This window comes from Nanorana parkeri, unplaced genomic scaffold (assembly GCF_000935625.1).
Source record: "Nanorana parkeri isolate BGI_ZX_2015 unplaced genomic scaffold, ASM93562v1 scaffold653, whole genome shotgun sequence".
Classification (NCBI taxonomy): domain Eukaryota; kingdom Metazoa; phylum Chordata; class Amphibia; order Anura; family Dicroglossidae; genus Nanorana; species Nanorana parkeri.
This window is the reverse complement of record NW_017306921.1, coordinates 753,617-770,579: the sequence shown is the minus strand read 5'-3', so window position 1 is coordinate 770,579 and position 16,963 is coordinate 753,617. Positions and strand designations below refer to the sequence as shown.

At 41.6% G+C, this 16,963-nt stretch overlaps 1 protein-coding gene across 1 annotated transcript in view; it reads left to right on the top strand.

Moving 5' to 3' along the window:
* The window catches only part of NDUFS4 (NADH:ubiquinone oxidoreductase subunit S4), a 123,455-nt gene that overhangs the window by 94,593 nt on the left and 11,899 nt on the right, over positions 1-16,963 (top strand). The window lies entirely within an intron of this gene.

The window sequence follows — 16,963 nt, the reverse complement described above, 5'->3', positions numbered from 1 at the left end:
TCAGTGAGGGGGGCAGTGATAATGCTACAGTACAAATACAGGGTACTGTTAATGCAGTTTATACAAATATATTTTAGAACTTGTGTTCTTCCAGCAGTGCCGCAAAACCCTTTTCTTGATTGTACATCACAGGACACAGTTAATTCTTCAATAAGTAGGTTTTAATCGATTATTGAAAAAGTTGACAACTTTTTCAATAATCGATTATGTCGATTAGTTGTTGCAGCCCTAGTTATTAAGCTACCTGCAGGTGATTGGATGCTGGTAAATCAATCAAAGCTGTAACAGCTCTGTATAACTCTTCCCACTCCCTGCTTGCCTCTGCTCTAACAAAGTACATCCTTTTTCTATTTTCTGCTAGCAAGTTTTCCTAAGCTGATCACAGCCACTGTGGCACCTAACAGCAGCTACCTGGACTGTTTTTCTCCTTTGAAGAGCCTTGCCAAGACCGTACGTACATGCACCCTGCTGGAAAGGAAGATTCAGGACTGGCCTGTAATGTGCATAGGGTACTGCATGCTGCATGGGGTACTCTACTTGGCACTTTGTACAGTGTGCGAGTTGCCGCAGAGTGCTTGACAGGGCCATGGGTTCACTGTGGTGGTGCTCTGCCCCTGAGGAACCCTTATGGGAAGCATGCCCACTGGGAGGGTGATGTCAGGATAGGACATGTGCCTTTTATGTGACCATGCTGCCAAATTAGCTGCCACTCTAAGTGTGGTAAGATAGGTCTGATATCTCTTCCAAGCTCAAGGACACTATTTCTGTCTTGGGGATGTAGTGCCTGGTTGTTTACTGTAAGAGCCTCCAGCAACAACACTGCCAAACGGTTATCTAAAAATGCGCAAACCTGCCAAAACATTCACTGTACACATGTGCTTTTAAATGTGGTGTCTGGGATCACCCAAAAAACTCCTGAACGGTTTCCTGAGCAGTACCCTACTGAAGAGAGTTTCTTTAAAAAATGGGTTGTCCCTGATGTCAATCCAACTACCTCTTGTTTAAAGATGATGTTACGTGTCCCTGTAGAGCAGGGGCGCCCACAATTTTTTGTGTTGAGATCTACTTTTCAAATGATGAGCTACATGAGATCTACCAACTAAAAAAACCTCCCTCGCTCTCTCTCTCCTGGCTGTCTCTCCTTGCTCTCTTTTCTGGCTGTCTCTCCTCACTCATCTTCCTGACTTTCCTCACTCTCTCTCTCCTGGATGTAATTCCTCGTTTTCTCTCCTGGCTGTCTCTCTTCGCTCTCTCCCCTGGCTGTCTCTCCTCTCTCTCTTTCCTGGCTGTCTCTCCTCTCTCTCTTTCCTGGCTGTCTCTCCTCTCTCTCTTTCCTGGCTGTCTCTCCTCGCTCTCTCTCCCCTGGCTGTCTTTACTCTCTCTTTCCTGGCTGTCTCTCCTTGCTCTCTCTCCTGGCTATCTCTCCTTGCTCTCTCTCTCCTGGCTCACCTTGCTGTATTTTGCAAACAGTGTAGTGCTAACAGGCTGTGTAAACTAATTTTCTTTGATGTAATACATAGCACTTCAACCACCAGAATCCACCAGACTCAGGCTAATAGGTAATCATGTGTGCACAGCTAAATAAATATACCAAAATGAAATAAAGGGGCCGCCATTCACACCCTGCGTGATCTACCAGCATCAGCTTCGAGAGCTACTGGTAAATCACGATCTACCTACTGGGCACCCCTGCTGTAGAGGATCTTTGTGTCCATGCACCACATGGATAAAAGGTTAGAAGCCCTCTTTTTAGCACTGTTGCTGTTGTCAGCATGGTGGTGTGTGAAACCTTATTTTTATAGTCAAAGGCTATGGCTACGGATCCTGGGTCCATCTGAACAGGCCCTGCAGCTCTTAAATGTCCAGAGCTCTTTCCTTTTGACTTGCACTACTGCATAAATGGTCTGGTGGACAGCATTATAAAAATCTCCAGAATGGGTTTCCTGCCTCTACATATGCAGTAGATTTTGTGGCTGAAATGTTAAGCTGCAGAGCTCCCTTGCAAGAAGTGCCTTGAAAGCATGCCCTTTATTAGAGGGCCCAGACGGGAAATCCTTGAATACTTGTATCAAAGAAGTAATGGGTGTGGGCTAGTGCACCTTCTTAATGCAGACGTCCAAGCTGGTGACTGCTAAATCCTCTGCTCCCTCCTTCAGAAGGTTTTTTTTTTTTCTCTTTCCCCCTCAAACCTCTGTTGCCAAAGCTAAACCAAGCTCTGAATTTTGGTACTGGCCCTTCAAGCCTCTGAAATCCCAGAGGACGCCCTCTTCTTTATGCCGGGGCATCCCCACTTTTTGAAATGGGGGATGTCGGTTGGCCTTTTCAGTCTCCTGGGTCTGAGATATTACTGATGCCTTGGTCCAGAGGGTCGTAACCAGGGTTTGCAATCTTGCCACCTTCTCATTTTTCTCTGATCTGCCCAAAGGTTGGATCCTTTCCCAGGGTTTCATTGTCCTTGTACCGGAAGCAGTTCAACCTGTTCTCTGTCCCCATCTCAGAGGGAGGTAGGGACTGTCCTATTCTTGACCTGAAGATTCTCCATGGGTTCCTGCAAGTTCATAAACTCTGGATGGAATCTGCTCTGTAATCATCTCCCTTCACGGGGGGATACTTTATGGTGTCGGTGGCCATCAAAAATTTACCTTTGCACTTTCCCATTTTTCCTGCCCATCAGCGTTACCTGCGTTTTGCTGGACTTTCCCACAACAAAACTTACCCTAACATGGTAGATCTCTAACCCAGCAGTAGAATGGGGAAAAAGCATTCTTCCCAGTGGTCTAGATGTTGCTCACGATGATTGCCAGCCTCTCAGTCCTGGGTAACCTTTGGTTTAAGGGATCTTGTCGATGAAGCTCAGGGCCATTCAATTGACCCTTCAACACTGGACCCCCCAGATACAGAGCCACCAGACCAGTGTTCAGTCGGACAATGCCATGATGTGGCTTACATCAACCATCAGGGAGGCATCGGAAGTCACACAACTCAAAGGGAATTGGACCTGATGCTGGCTTGAGTGGAACTTCATGCTCCAGCCCTGTCCCCTGTGCACACCCCAGTTGTTGAAGATTGGTACACGGACTTTGTTAGTCACCACCGTCTCAATCTCAGAGAATGGTTTCTTCACTTGGAGGCATTTCAGGATCTTCGTCACAAGTGGAGAATGCCGGGCATGAACATCTTGGAATCCAGGCTCAACAACAACCTGAATAGGTTTGCTGGCGGGACCAAGGATTCCTATGCATTTGACGTGGTTGCTTTGGGGACTCTGTGGGATAAGTTCAGTCTTATCTATGCATTTCCCTCTTCTGAAACTCTAGCCTTCTTCATAGGATTGAGACAGAAGGCATCCTTATTGCTCCCAACTAACTCAGGAGACCATGGTAAGCGGATGTAGTCAAGGTCCTGGCAGACGTTGTGGACACGTCCAGACCTAGATAATTTCTATGCTTCAGACGGCTAAGAAGCTGACCTCCTGTAAAGTCTACCATCACACCTAGAAGGCTTATTTTGCTTAGTACGAAGCAAGGAAGTTTAATAATAGGAAGTTCTCCATGGGACACCTCCTGTTTTTTCACCATTCTGCCTAGACAAGCGTTTAGCCTTGAGTACTCTCACGGGCCAAATGTTAGCCTTTGCAATCTTTTTTCCAGGGTCCACTTGCCTCTTACGCTCTAGTGAAGACTTTTGGGTGGGCGGTTGCTCAGATTGTCCCCTCTGTAAACACTTTGTGGGATCTTGGCTTAGTTCTGTTGGCGCTCAGGAGCCTCCCTTTGAACCTCTCTGACCCTACTTTCTCGCAAGGTTGCCATCACTTCTGCCAGGCACGTTTCTGTGGTATTGACCTTAACTTGCAAAGAGTATTTTCTGGTTATCCACAAATATAAGGTAGTACTGAGGTCTAAGGCATCCTTTCTTACTAAGGTGCTCTCTGCTTTCCACCTTTTAATCAGGACATAATTTTACCATCCTTATATCCTGCTCGTAAGTATCCTAAAAAAAATTCTCTTTTTTAAGGTGGTACGAGGAAGCTGATCAAGTTTATTCGTCTGCTACAGATTCCGTCTGCAGGACTCCCAGTTGTCATTCCTGGGGGTCCCTGTATGGGAAAGCGACTCCTCATTCCACTGTAGCTAGGTGGATTAATTGAACTATCTCTCAGGCCTGTAAGTTAAAGGGTAAAGTCCCTCCCTTGTTGGTTAGGGCTCACTTTACTTGGAGCGTTGGTATTTCTTGGGTTTTTCCAGCATCAGGCTTCAGTTCCCAAATCTGCAAGGCTTCTACCTGGTCCTCTGTTTACACTTTAGTTTTACAAGGTGTATGTTCAGGCCCCTCTGATTATGGGCCCCTTCTATTGTGGTTCCCTGTTAGAGGAGTTTGTTGTTTTCATGGCCCTATTAGCCATTGTTTGCTGTGTGGCCTGCCCCTCTGTTGTGCTGTTTTTCAACATCCCAACTTTTTTTTTTTTATAGAAAGTATCTGTGTCCTGTAATGTATGATTAAGAAAACAGGATATTTTTTGTCTTATCTGTAAAATCTATTTCTTGGAGTACATCACAGGACACGTGACCTTCCTCTCTGGTTTCTGTGATCCGCTTTTTTAGTCCTTCTACAAAACTGTGGAAGGGCTGTCTTACAGCTTTCATTGATTTGCAAGTGTCCAATCACCTGAAGGTAGCTGGATACCAATCTGTTGAAGAGCGAACTCTCTGTACCTGTGATTAAATAGAGTTTATATGTAAGACAAAGGTCCTGTTTTCTGTTTCAGCATGACTGTGCCCTGTGCACAAAGCTAGGGCCATAAAGATGAGTTTGGTGTAGAGAAACTCATATGGCCTGCATAGAGCCCTTTAACCATTAAATAACCTTTTTGAGTTGAATATGAAAACCAATTGTGAGCCAGATCTTCTTATCCAACATCAGTTAATTTGCTACAAAATCTACAGGATCATGTGGAAAGCCTTCCCAGAAGAGTTGAGGCTTTTGTAACCGCATAGGGGTGGTGGACAACACTATACTAATGCCAATGTTTTTGGAATGGTATGTCCAAAAAACTCAAATATATGTGATGGTCAGGTACCAATAATTTTTTGGCCATATAGTGTATAAGGTATGCATTTATGATTACTATTGAAGTGAAGGGATTGGGCAAAGACACAGCATGGCTTCCACTGACTGACTGGCCCTACACTGCTCGAATTTCGGGTCAAGTCCTACTGACTTGGCCAGAATTTGAGCAGTGTGTGTCCCCATCGGTGACCCTCCGTTGTACACATTTTTATTTTTGTTATTGAATTTTATCAAAGGAGCCAATCTGAAAATACTCAGCTGAACAGTGTCTGCATCCAATCAGTTGAATATTCTGACAGCAGTACACCCACCACTGTCAGAATACGATAGCCTGTATGACCAGCCTTGCTGATTTTAATGCTGGTTGGGCAGACCGCAAAGTATACTGGATGTCTGTGGATAGAAAACATTATAATTTGTATAGAAGCTGTTCTTCCAGCTGAGATATAAAATTGTTACAAGATCTTGACTATTAGAAACTATAAAAATAAAATGTTAGTTTATACTGGAATTCCCCGAATGTCAAAACAGTCATATAATGGTTCCATAGAAACAATGGTGCTTATTTATAAAACTGGAGAAAATAACTGCTGCTCAAAGGAACCAATCCTATTTTAGATGTCGCCTTTTCTAGCGCAGGTTAGAAAATAAGTGGTTGCTATTATCAACATCATTTTAACCCCCTAACCTCTATATTGCCACAGTTAAATAACGGATCCAATGTGCTGGTATAATGGCGGCACTCTGTGCCTACGTATAAAACAAATATGGGGGCAGGGAGTTTCCAGTCTAACTATTTTATATGTCCCGGTGTCAGTGGTGCCATTGTCCACTTGCACACCTGTGCTGACTGGCAGGATTGTGCCTGTAGAGGCAGGTGGTACAGCTCCACACAGCTTGGTCCATTTCTGGAGGATATATATAGACTATAAAGCATTTTTTTTCTCAGAGTGGTAAATGTTCTTGTATCAGACTTTAATTATGCAGTTTAATGTACACAGACACACATTAGACAGCCATAAACACGGCTGGGTATAAAACCATTGCAGCATTGATTGCTGGCCCAGGGTGCACCTGTTCTTGAAAATCGTGCTTATTTATTGCTATCCACTTTAGCCAACAAGCTGTTCTTAGTTAACAAGCGACTTTCTTTTTTTTTTTGCTTTGTCAGCCCGCAGGGTGTTTTGTGGACAATTTTTCCATACAAAAGCACAAATGTCATCTGAATACGCTAGTCTAGACATTATTGCAAGAGACTCTGGCAGAATGTGGGTCAAAGCAGGCCGTGGAATCCCTCTGCATTATGAACACCACACTGGATTTGCTTTAATTTACCCAGTAAACTTGAATCGCCTCCGTGGACTCTACTTATGTAAACATTTTAAAGCACTACATTGGAAAATTACATTTATTTTCCCTTTCTTCCTGTGACAGTTTATGGTACATTCATTTTCTCTTATGTTTAATTAGAATTTTCTTTCCCTTAGTTGATGAATCTGCTGTATCCTTGTTACTCCTCCATTTTTAAAGAAAATATGCTAGTGGCCATAGGGGATCTGTGTGCCATAGAGCCCAAATTTGCACAGAGCAAAATTGAAACAACCTAATTTGATTGTGACTGCCAGCCCTGTACATTGCAGCTCACAGAAGCTTCATAAGATAAGGAGGACATGCAGGAATATTTTGAAACCTTTATGTTAATGTCCAAACTGAACTTTATATCAGCTAAGTAATATTCAGGTGCATCAAAACAAAATGTATTCAATGTCTTACAGTTATTTAAAGCAGCCACATCCTCCAGTAGAAAAGTATGTCCCCACCCTGCATGCTTTAGAGAAGAACCTTGATCCCTGTGTGGAAGCAGTGGTCTATATGCAGAGGTCCAGCACGCCCCCTGCTAAATCAGAGCTAGAGCTTCTAATCAGATCTGAACATATATGGCTAGCATTCAAGCTCACAGAAGTCTCCTGCTCCTTTTTTTTTCCGCCAAGTTTTTGCTTGAACTGGGTTAAGATCATGTTCCTCCACCATTCTTCTAATGTTGATTTATTGCAGACTGTGTGGCTTATTACTGCTTTCTTACTAAGGACTAGAGCTACTACTCAGCCACAAGTCAGCATCAGAATTGTCCTAAATCTATTGGTGGTCATGGGGGAAATCAGAACATAATATATTATGTACTATATGTGCATTAAATGCATTAATGCATAGATGACAATACTTCTCAATGCTCTTCTTATTTCCTTACCAAATTTTAGCAGTAAGGAAAGAGTTAAGTATAGGGCAAAGATAGCGCAAAGGATTGTTTTTGTGACTTCAACCTCTCTTATATGTGCTGTCTGGTTGAAGCCTCTAGGACCACACACTTGGTTTGCTACTTAACTAGTTCAAATAGAATGCTGTGTAGCCCATGCGTACAGAAGCTTAGTTGCACCTATATGATGTTTGTAATATACACACCTACATGTCCTATTTGCTGAATGACTGTGTACCTAGGGCTTATTGAGCCCTCTGGGGGCACAAGTATTTGAGGCCTGCATTGATTAATAAGAACACTGATTTTTTTTTTTATGTCCAAGTACTTTTTCAGATACTGTACATTTTCTCTAATGCTTATTGAACACAACACAGGGATATGCAAAGCCATGTATCAACAAATAATCGTTGAAGCTAAGATACTTTCAGAATAATCTTGGTTCCAGCCAATGGTTTTTTTGACCCTGTTCAAACGAATTGGGTCAGACAAGTTAGTTGGCAACTTGAAATTTTAGATGCCTTGACTACCTGGCCCTACCTTTTAAGAAAACAAGGCAGTTCTACCATTGAATGTAACTGGGTGCCCATCATCTTACAGTACTTCTGTAGTACATTTCTTTGGCCCACACTCCCAGCCTGAAGAGTTAGGTAAATCATATGCTTTGCATATGCTTTTAAACACCCGATAAAGTCTTTAATTATACTTAATAACAATGACACTACATTTCATTTAGAAATGGCATGTTTCATATTTTTTTGGTCAAAATTTCACCTTAAAGCGCGCATATGTCAAGTAAAAGAAAAATAAAAGAGAATACACAATACATCTCTGCTATACATTTTCATTTCCCCATGTTGTATCCCTTGTACGTACAGAAAAATACCTGTTGATCAGAAGTGCACTCATCCCCTAAGTATTGTTGTGAGCCGACAATGGACAGCATTTTTGTAGGCTGAATGGTGTTAGTCCCACCCAGTTGCTAAACTGTTCAATCACTTCAACTTTTAGACCTTTAGTTCATAAGGACTAATAATTCTGTAGTCTAAGATCAGATCTAGGAGAACTGCTTGATATTGCACAGTGGAAGTGCGCATGGGACAGCTCTGAATTTCTGACATAATCAACAGGTTTGAATAGCTATAACAAAATGCTCACAATGATATATTTAACAGACCAAAAAGTAGCATAAAAGAGAAATTTAATGTTCGGGTCCTCATAGATTTTAAGGAGACTTTATCGACTTTTAGGGCAAATTGACAGGTTTCATAAAAGTACACCACCACCTGCCAATTCTTTCCTTTTCTGGATATGGTGTGAAAAAGTGACCCCTTTACAGAATGTAGTGCTTGGGCCTGAGTGACCAGTTGCCAGGCCCCAACACTGTCACAGAAGGAAGGGGAAGTAGCTATGCTCTAAAACTCTCTGAAAAGGACCTTTTACGGGGTTCAGCTGGCTCTGTCAAACGTCAGCTGAAGGAGGAGGAGGAGGAGTTTCAGGAAAATCTGTCACTTTCCCTATACTGAGCCTAAAAATCTGAAAACACAATAAAGGACCCTCTTTAGATTTGAAATGATTGGGATTTTTTAAATCGCTCTTTGTCCATTTGACAGATGCTAAAACAAGCTATTAAATGTAAAATCTTCGTATTTTCATATGATAGTTTGGCACTTTTTGGTACCACCATTTTTACCATAGTTTATTAAACTACCTGATACATCACCTACCGTAGTACATCACCAAACTGGAAAGGTATAAAAAAAAAACCATAAGGACGTACATTAGAACTGTCATTACAGTAAGGTAGTGTGCATATTAAACCTGCTTTAGTGAGACTGGAAGACTTACAGAAGAAGAAAGATGAGGAAAACGTAGAAAATTAGTCAACAAGACTTTGGGGTTGGGGGACACTGTTGGTTTAGCAACAGTGTAAACCCACCACAGAAGTGTATCTGGTCAGAGGGCAAAGGAGCCAGTCAGGCAGTAGGGTGATTTAGAAGGGTTCAGTATTCGTGAGACTTGCCAAAGTCCAACCAGTAGAACAAGGTCTTGTACATCTTAATGTATAGTTTCTGTGGGGTTACAGTTAAGTCTTGCATAATCTTGCTATTCTGGCTCTAAAGCTTTCTAAAGTAACAGTGCTAAAGTTCAGTTATAGGTTTGCCACCTTAATAGGTCTACATGTGCTTGTATTAGTCTCCAAGTTGACCCATGTGTACATTTAGTACCTCCTTGCATCTTGGGCCCACGCTATAAATGGAGCCTCTAATTTTGCTGAAGTGCTGCCCCCTCCTGGCACTAATCCCTATCATATCTTTCAGTTGTCAAAATCAGAGCCTCTTACTGTCTACTGAAGTTTTGTCATTTGACAGTTTAATGACTAGGGATGAGGTTTAGCAATGGACAGGAGCCCTAGATACAGCTTAAGACTAAGTTTACAAAGGAATGAATTCAGTACTTCAGTAGTGCTCTTATCCTTTTAAGAAAGGCCAAATTCACTTTTAAAATACCTGGGGAGATGAAATTCATTCATCATCCACTTTAAAACAAAATCTTTAGACCATTTTGTATGCACTGATATGTTTTTATAAAATTAACCCTATTTGTCATAATCCGCACCAGTTTTTAAATATAAGGAAATGTTTGGACCCTCTTTGGTTATCCAGATTTCTGAATATTCGAGTATAAAAAGTTTGGAGCACCTGGAGCAGATGTCTTTGTTTTATACCAGAGCAGCTTGATCAACTGGCTGGTGCTATTGTAAAACAAGTTACAGTGATTACAGTAATGCCTGATTGGAATGAATGATTTCATTCCTATTAAAATAACTTAAAATGCCCTGCTGAGTCCTTAATTAACAACGTATTGCCAATAAATCTCTGTGTGAATATTTAATGAAAATAGGAAATACCCTTAAAGAACACAAATGATTTGAACAAATTGCTTGTGTAAATTTAAAGACCAGAAAAAGGTGCTGTAGGCAAAATGCTGGATTATAATATTAAACTATTTTTAATTTTCTGATTTTAGTATAGCTGTAGGATGCTGTCTGTTTCTTGATACCGTGTTCCTGAGGAGTTGGTTGTGCTGTAATAAAGAGAATTTTAGAATGCCTGGCAATTTTTATGGCTTTAAGTAATAAAAATATTTGTTCATAAAAGTTCAATATTTATAAAATAAAATACGAATAACTCTTGTTGGTTAACCTGTTTAGATTCGGGATATTTAGTCTGAAACCACAGAAAATGGTGTTAGCGATGCTTTGGAGAGCAATGAATTTGCTGGCCTCTTATTTAAAGGGAACAGCATTAAATTATAATAATTCAGAGACCAAGCGTTTTTATATAAAATAAGGTATGAAGTGTATAAAATTACGTGCTGGATGCTGAGGGTCACATAAGGTTCCTTTCAGCCAACTAATCTTTGTATCTCTTTGACGTTCATTTATTTTGTGCAAATGTTCACTCCTGGGTTGCAAGACACCAGCAGCTTTTTTTTGTTTAGAGGTTACATCACAAGGCCTTAACCTTTTGCCAGACGGTTTTTTCATCAGAAATTTAAATCCGTGGATAGTAGCAAAATTGTGTGCTTGAAGTGACACATACTGGGATGAAAGAGTTTAAGGCCTCATTCACACAACTAACAGCCGTCCCATACAGATGCGTGCTGCGTGCACGGCCGTATCGGGTCACTCCTGGGAAGGACAGGCGCTGCGTTGATATTTGTACACAGCAGCCTGTTCTCCTCTATGGGAGGATGTGGCCGTACGCTCACCCGAACTGCATGTCCATGCCGGTGTCTCTGCTCGGATGCAGACAGGATCCATCCATCTGTGTACGAGTATAGACACCCGCACGGACGTGCAGTTCGGGTGAGGGTAAGGCCGCGTACTCCCATAGAGAAGAACAGGCTGCTGTGTAGAAATCACATGCAGCACCTGTCCTTTCCAGGAGTGGACCAATACGGCCGTGCACGCAGCACGCGTCTGTACGGGGCGGCTGTTGTGTGAATGAGGCCTAAAAGTAAAACTTTTTTTTTCTATAAATAAATAAAGGTTGGGGGTCATATGCATGACATTTCATTGTCACTTGTACACCTTTTGAAGCCCAATATTTTAACATTGAATGTTTTGTAGAGAGATTTGCACTCACTTCCTGGCATAGTGATCATTGTCTCAGAGAGGAATTGAGGGAAATGTAGACTGTAAAAACAAATTGACAAAGCTTCTGATTGTAATTTATATTTCCTCTAACTTTGTCTGTGACGACTGTCACTGGGGCAGTAAGTAAGGGAAATTGTCCTAGGGGCTTAAGAATTGGTTCGGTGGTTCCAACTCTTCCTCATTCTTTAACACAAAGGCCCATGCTCTGCACTTAAAATGAAAGACTCCTTTGACATGTTTGCACTTCTGCAAGTTGAAGATGACCCACCTAGCATGGGTAAGAGACAGGTTTGTTTCAGGAAATAAAGTCTGTATTTGCATAATCTAGTACACCTAATATATGAACATTTACAGGGTTAGATTTCTAACAAGTTTAATAACACTCGCTCTATTTAATTGCAGTAGACAGGAATCTATAGTTTTGTTATTGTGAAATATGACTGTGACTAATGTGCCAAAAAATGTTTTTTTCCTTATTTTTTCATCATATTTACATAGTTACATAGTATTTGAGGTTGAATAAAGACATTAGTCCATCAAGTCCAACCTATTAGGATCTCATTCTAGGAGTACCCGTACCCCTGTATATTACGGTCCCTTAAGAAATCGTCCAAAAGTTTCTTGAACAATTCCACATTATTTGCTGAAATCACCGCCTGTGGCAGTGAGTTCCAGACCCTAACTGATCTTACTGTGAAGAACCCCTTTCGCCCCTTGTGCTGGAATTTTTTTTCCACCAATTTTAGGTGATGGCCTCTAGTTTTTGTAATGGAGTTAATTTTAAACAGTTTATCGCTAATGTTGCTACCACCATTAAACATTTTGTACATGGAAATCATATCCCCCCTTAATCTCCTCACCTCTAATGTGAACATGTTTAAATTTAGTAGCCTCGTCTCGTAGCTCTGGTCCTCCATACCCCTAATTAGTTTGGTTGCCCTTCGCTGGACTTTTTCCAACTCAAGGACATCTTTTCTTAGTACTGGTGACCAGAACTGGACCGCGTACTCCAGATGAGGTCGAACCAATGATCTATAAAGTGGCAAAATTATAGACTTGTCCCTGCAATACATCCCCTTTTTAATACAGGACAAGACCCTGCTAGCTTTGTTTACAGCAGCCTGGCACTGCAAACTACCTTTCAGTTTGTGGTCTACAATGACCCCCAAATCCTTCTCCATTTCTGACTTCCCCAGCGGCATACCCATAATTGTATAACCCATTTGTTTATTTTTAATTCCAAAGTGCATTACTTTGCATTTATCGACATTAAACCTCATCTGCCACATTAATGCCCACTCCCCTATTTTATCCAGGTCCTCCTGTAATGTTATAGTGTCTAAGTCCGTGTCTATTACCCTCCCTATTTTGGTGTCATCCGCAAACACGGAAATATCGCTGTTAACACCCTCCCCGATGTCATTAATAAATAAGTTGAACAATATGGGACCCAGCACAGAACCCTGAGGCACACCGCTCATTACACTAGCAAAGTTGTGCCCATTCCAGAAAAGGGAAAAAAATCTTATTAGAGACTGTGGTGGAGAGCGGGAACTGCAGAGGGCTGACAGCAAGGGCAGCAGTGAATTACGTCAACGTAGCAACAACCAAATATACTAACTAAAAATATATAATTACACAAATGTAGAATTTCCCCACCCAGTTACATATGCTTTATTGATATTAGACAAGGTTGAAAAAAAAATTAGGCACCAGTTGTATTTACTTTTTAAAATATCTATTATCAGTCTCTTAGAATTACTCCAGCTCCTCGATAGTTTATGGAAAATTAATATTTAAAAAAACAAATATGAATGGATACTTCTGTTAACTGTATGTCATTTATAAAAGCTTTGGATGTTTTGGAAATTATATACATTTTACTTACCAGGAGCGCCTGTGATTTCAGGGTTTTGAACTTACAAGTACAGCTAAACATTTTAGCAATATTTTGTAAAATATGGATGGATGGGAATACGTTCCACAATAATTAATTACTAGACTTAGAATTTTCTAAAGAACCCTAAATATTTCTCAAATCCTCTGTAGGCTGATGGACAGGAGAATAGCATGCTTCATGATAGATGTCAACGTGTTTGTGTCGTTGTGATCTGCATTTGTATAACGTGTCTGCTATGGAAATGTCTTTCCCATAAGAAAAGGCTTGAGATCACAGCTGGGTTAATGCAGCCACTTTTTTTTTTTTTTTGGTTAATTAAAACTTAACCTAAACAAAAGTGTTTAGTGATGTTAATTACTTTCACTTTTTTTTTAATAAATAATCCATTTGCTTTTGAAGTTAACCATTGCTGTGGAAATATGTCAACTTTAAAGATAGAACAGGACACTAGGGTTAATATTAACTCTTTAAGTGTTGTCTTTTTGACATAAAAGGGTTCAAAGTCTGGTATTGGCATTTGTGGAAGTAAATCTGTTTTAAAGTAATGAGCTGTCTCGGGTAAGCATTCACTATTATAGCGTGTCTTCTGCCACTTAAACAATTTAAGCCTACCAAATGTACAGTACTGTGCAAATGTTTTAGGCAGATGTGACAAAATGCTGTAGGTAAGAATGATTTAAAAAAAAAAGTGTTAATAGTTGATTTTTATCAAATAACAAAATGGAAAGTAAATGAACAGAAGAGAAATCCAAATCAAATCAATGTTTGGTGTGATCACCCTTTCCCTTCAAAACAGCATTAATTCTTCTAGGTACACTTGCACACAGTTTTTGAGGGAACTCTGCAGGTAGGTTGTTCCAAACATCCTGGAGAACTAAGCACAGATCTTCTTCTGTGGATGTCGGCTGCCTCAAATCCTTCTGTCTCTTCATGTAATCCCAAACAGACTCCATGATGTTGAAATCAGGGCTCTGTGGGGGCCAAACTATCACTTGCAGGACTCCTTGTTTCTCTTTATGCTGAAAATGGTTCCTACTGACAGTGGCTTTGTGTTTGGGGTCGTTGTCCTGCTGCAGAATACATTTCTGGCCAATCACATGCCTCCCTGATGGTATGGCATGATGGATAAGTATCTGCTTGTATTGGTCAGCATTGAAGACACCATTGATCCTGATCAAATCTCCAGCTCCATTGGCAGAAATGCAGCCCCAGACTTGCAAGGAACCTCCACCATGCTTTACTGTTATCTGCAGATACTCATTATTGTACTGCTCTCCAGCTCTTTGGCGAACAAACTGCCTCCTGCTACAGCCAAATATTTCACATTTTGACTCCTCAGTCCAGAGCACCTGCTGCCATTTTTCTGCACCCCAATTCCTATGTTTTAGTGCATAGTTGAGTCACTTAGCCTTGTTTTCATGTCGGAGGTGTGGTTTTTTGGCCACAATTCTTCCATGAAGACCACTTCTGGCCAGAGAGTAGATAAGTGTACCTGGGTCCCACTGGTTTCCACCAATTCGGTGCTGATGGCACTGCTGGACATCTTCTGATATTGAAGTGAAGTAAGCATGATGTGTCTTTCATCTGATGCATTGTTTCCTTGGCCGACTACTGCCTAATTGATGATCATTAGCACCTGCTTGGTGTAATTGGTTAATCATACACCTGACTCTAATCCCACAAAATCTCTGACTTTTTGTAAGTGTTAAGGTGCCCATACACCTTGCGCATATCAGCCGAATTTGGTTTGCGATCGCGTTTTCGTCCGATATTCGTAAGGTTGATTGGGAATCTACAACCGCATATACTGTATAATGGTACGACATTCGTCTTTCCAGCACGCTAGAAAACTTCGATCGTACGATTTTCGCAGGGTTGGTGGCGTTTCCATACGTCTCAATTCATACAATTAACACTGCTCGTACGCAAACAAAAATCTGTGTGGTCGATTAACTAAATTCGTCCAGGTGATTTTTGCTAAAGACCGCTAATTGAACTGTGCGATGGTCGGGGTAGAATGGGTCCGCCGTACGAAAATCGTACGATAGTTCGATCATCAGACGAAAAGTTTTGGACGATGATTGCAAAGTGTATGGGCACCTTAAGAATTGATGCTGGTTTGAAGCCAAAGGGTAGTCACACCAAATATTGATTTGATTTTGCTTCTGTTCACTCACTTTGCATTTTGTAAATTGAAAATAAACAATAGAAGTATATGTTTTTGAAAGCATTCTTACTTTACAGCATTTTTTCACACCTTGCCTAATACTTTTGCAAAGTACTGTACATAATCTCCTTTTTGTAGAGGTGCACCGAAATAGAAATTTAAAAACCGAAATGGTTCAATTATCTACACTCAGCGATCACTGGTCGCTGAGTGTATGTAGCCTGCTCTCCTCTCTGACACACACTGTCACAGGAGGCTAAGTGAGCGGTGTAGGGAGGAGAGCCCAGCCTCCTGTGACAGCGCTGTCTCCACCCCCACACCGCTCTGCCACACTGTGATAGGCGGACGAGTGGTGTGGGAGGAGAGACACCAGCCGCTCACATCGCTCTTGTCCCGCAGCGCTCGGCCGGCTGTCACTTTCTCTCCTCACCGCTGGGACACAGAGCAGCACCCAGCGGGGAGGAAAGAAATCACGGATGCGCCGCTGTATCGGCAGGGAAAATGCACTTTCTGCATTTAGCCAAAAGTGCCATTTTCGGCCGATATGTTTCGGCGGCCGGTATATCGGTGCATCCCTACATTTTTGTTTTGTATTTTTCTTCTTATGTATAATGATCTTCATACTTCATCTGCCCTCATCTCTCTGGGGGAAAAAAACGTTCATGTTCAGTTGGTATTGTACCTTCAACCTGCTTTTGTTAGCAAATAAAAGTATATTTTTATTTGTGTTTCTGCTAGCTATAGCTCCACCACAGACAGAAGCAGGGAATATGAGTGTTCCTATGGGGGAATTGGAGCAATCACTGTGCCCCCTCCCTTTTTGTGTCTGTGTGTCTTCCTATTCAGAGTAATGTGTCTATGATCAAGTAATCCAGAACAATAGGACTGCGCTGGATTACATGATTACAGGCATATTAGACAGTGCCTGTATACATGTAATCCACATACATATGAAGTACAGTACACAGGAAGATCGTTGCACTGTATTTGTGTACTGTTTTGTGCACTGTACAGATACCGATCTTGTGCTTATACACAGAACAAGAACAAAATCGGCATCTGTTTCCTCTGCTTGTATGCAGCCTCACTTCGGTTGCGGCTCCTCCGGGCCTGCTGTTCTCTTTCCAATGCTCCATCTCCCAACTGGCGGCTCCACACCCAGCTCTGCCGTAACTCTCCTCTGTTTTCACCAGCAGCTGTAGGTGAATGAGAGATGCTCTGAGGAACTTCAAGACCCAGTGCTAAATCTGACTGTGTTAGGCACTCACAAGGTGCATGTACAGTAGCCCGTTTGCTCACAGGCTTCCATTACCCTGCCATGGTGAATAACAGTGCTGGTCTCCAATGTGCCCTTGCTACTAGTGCTGTCATTCACACTTTCCATCTCATTGCTAGCAGTGTTGTTGTACAGCT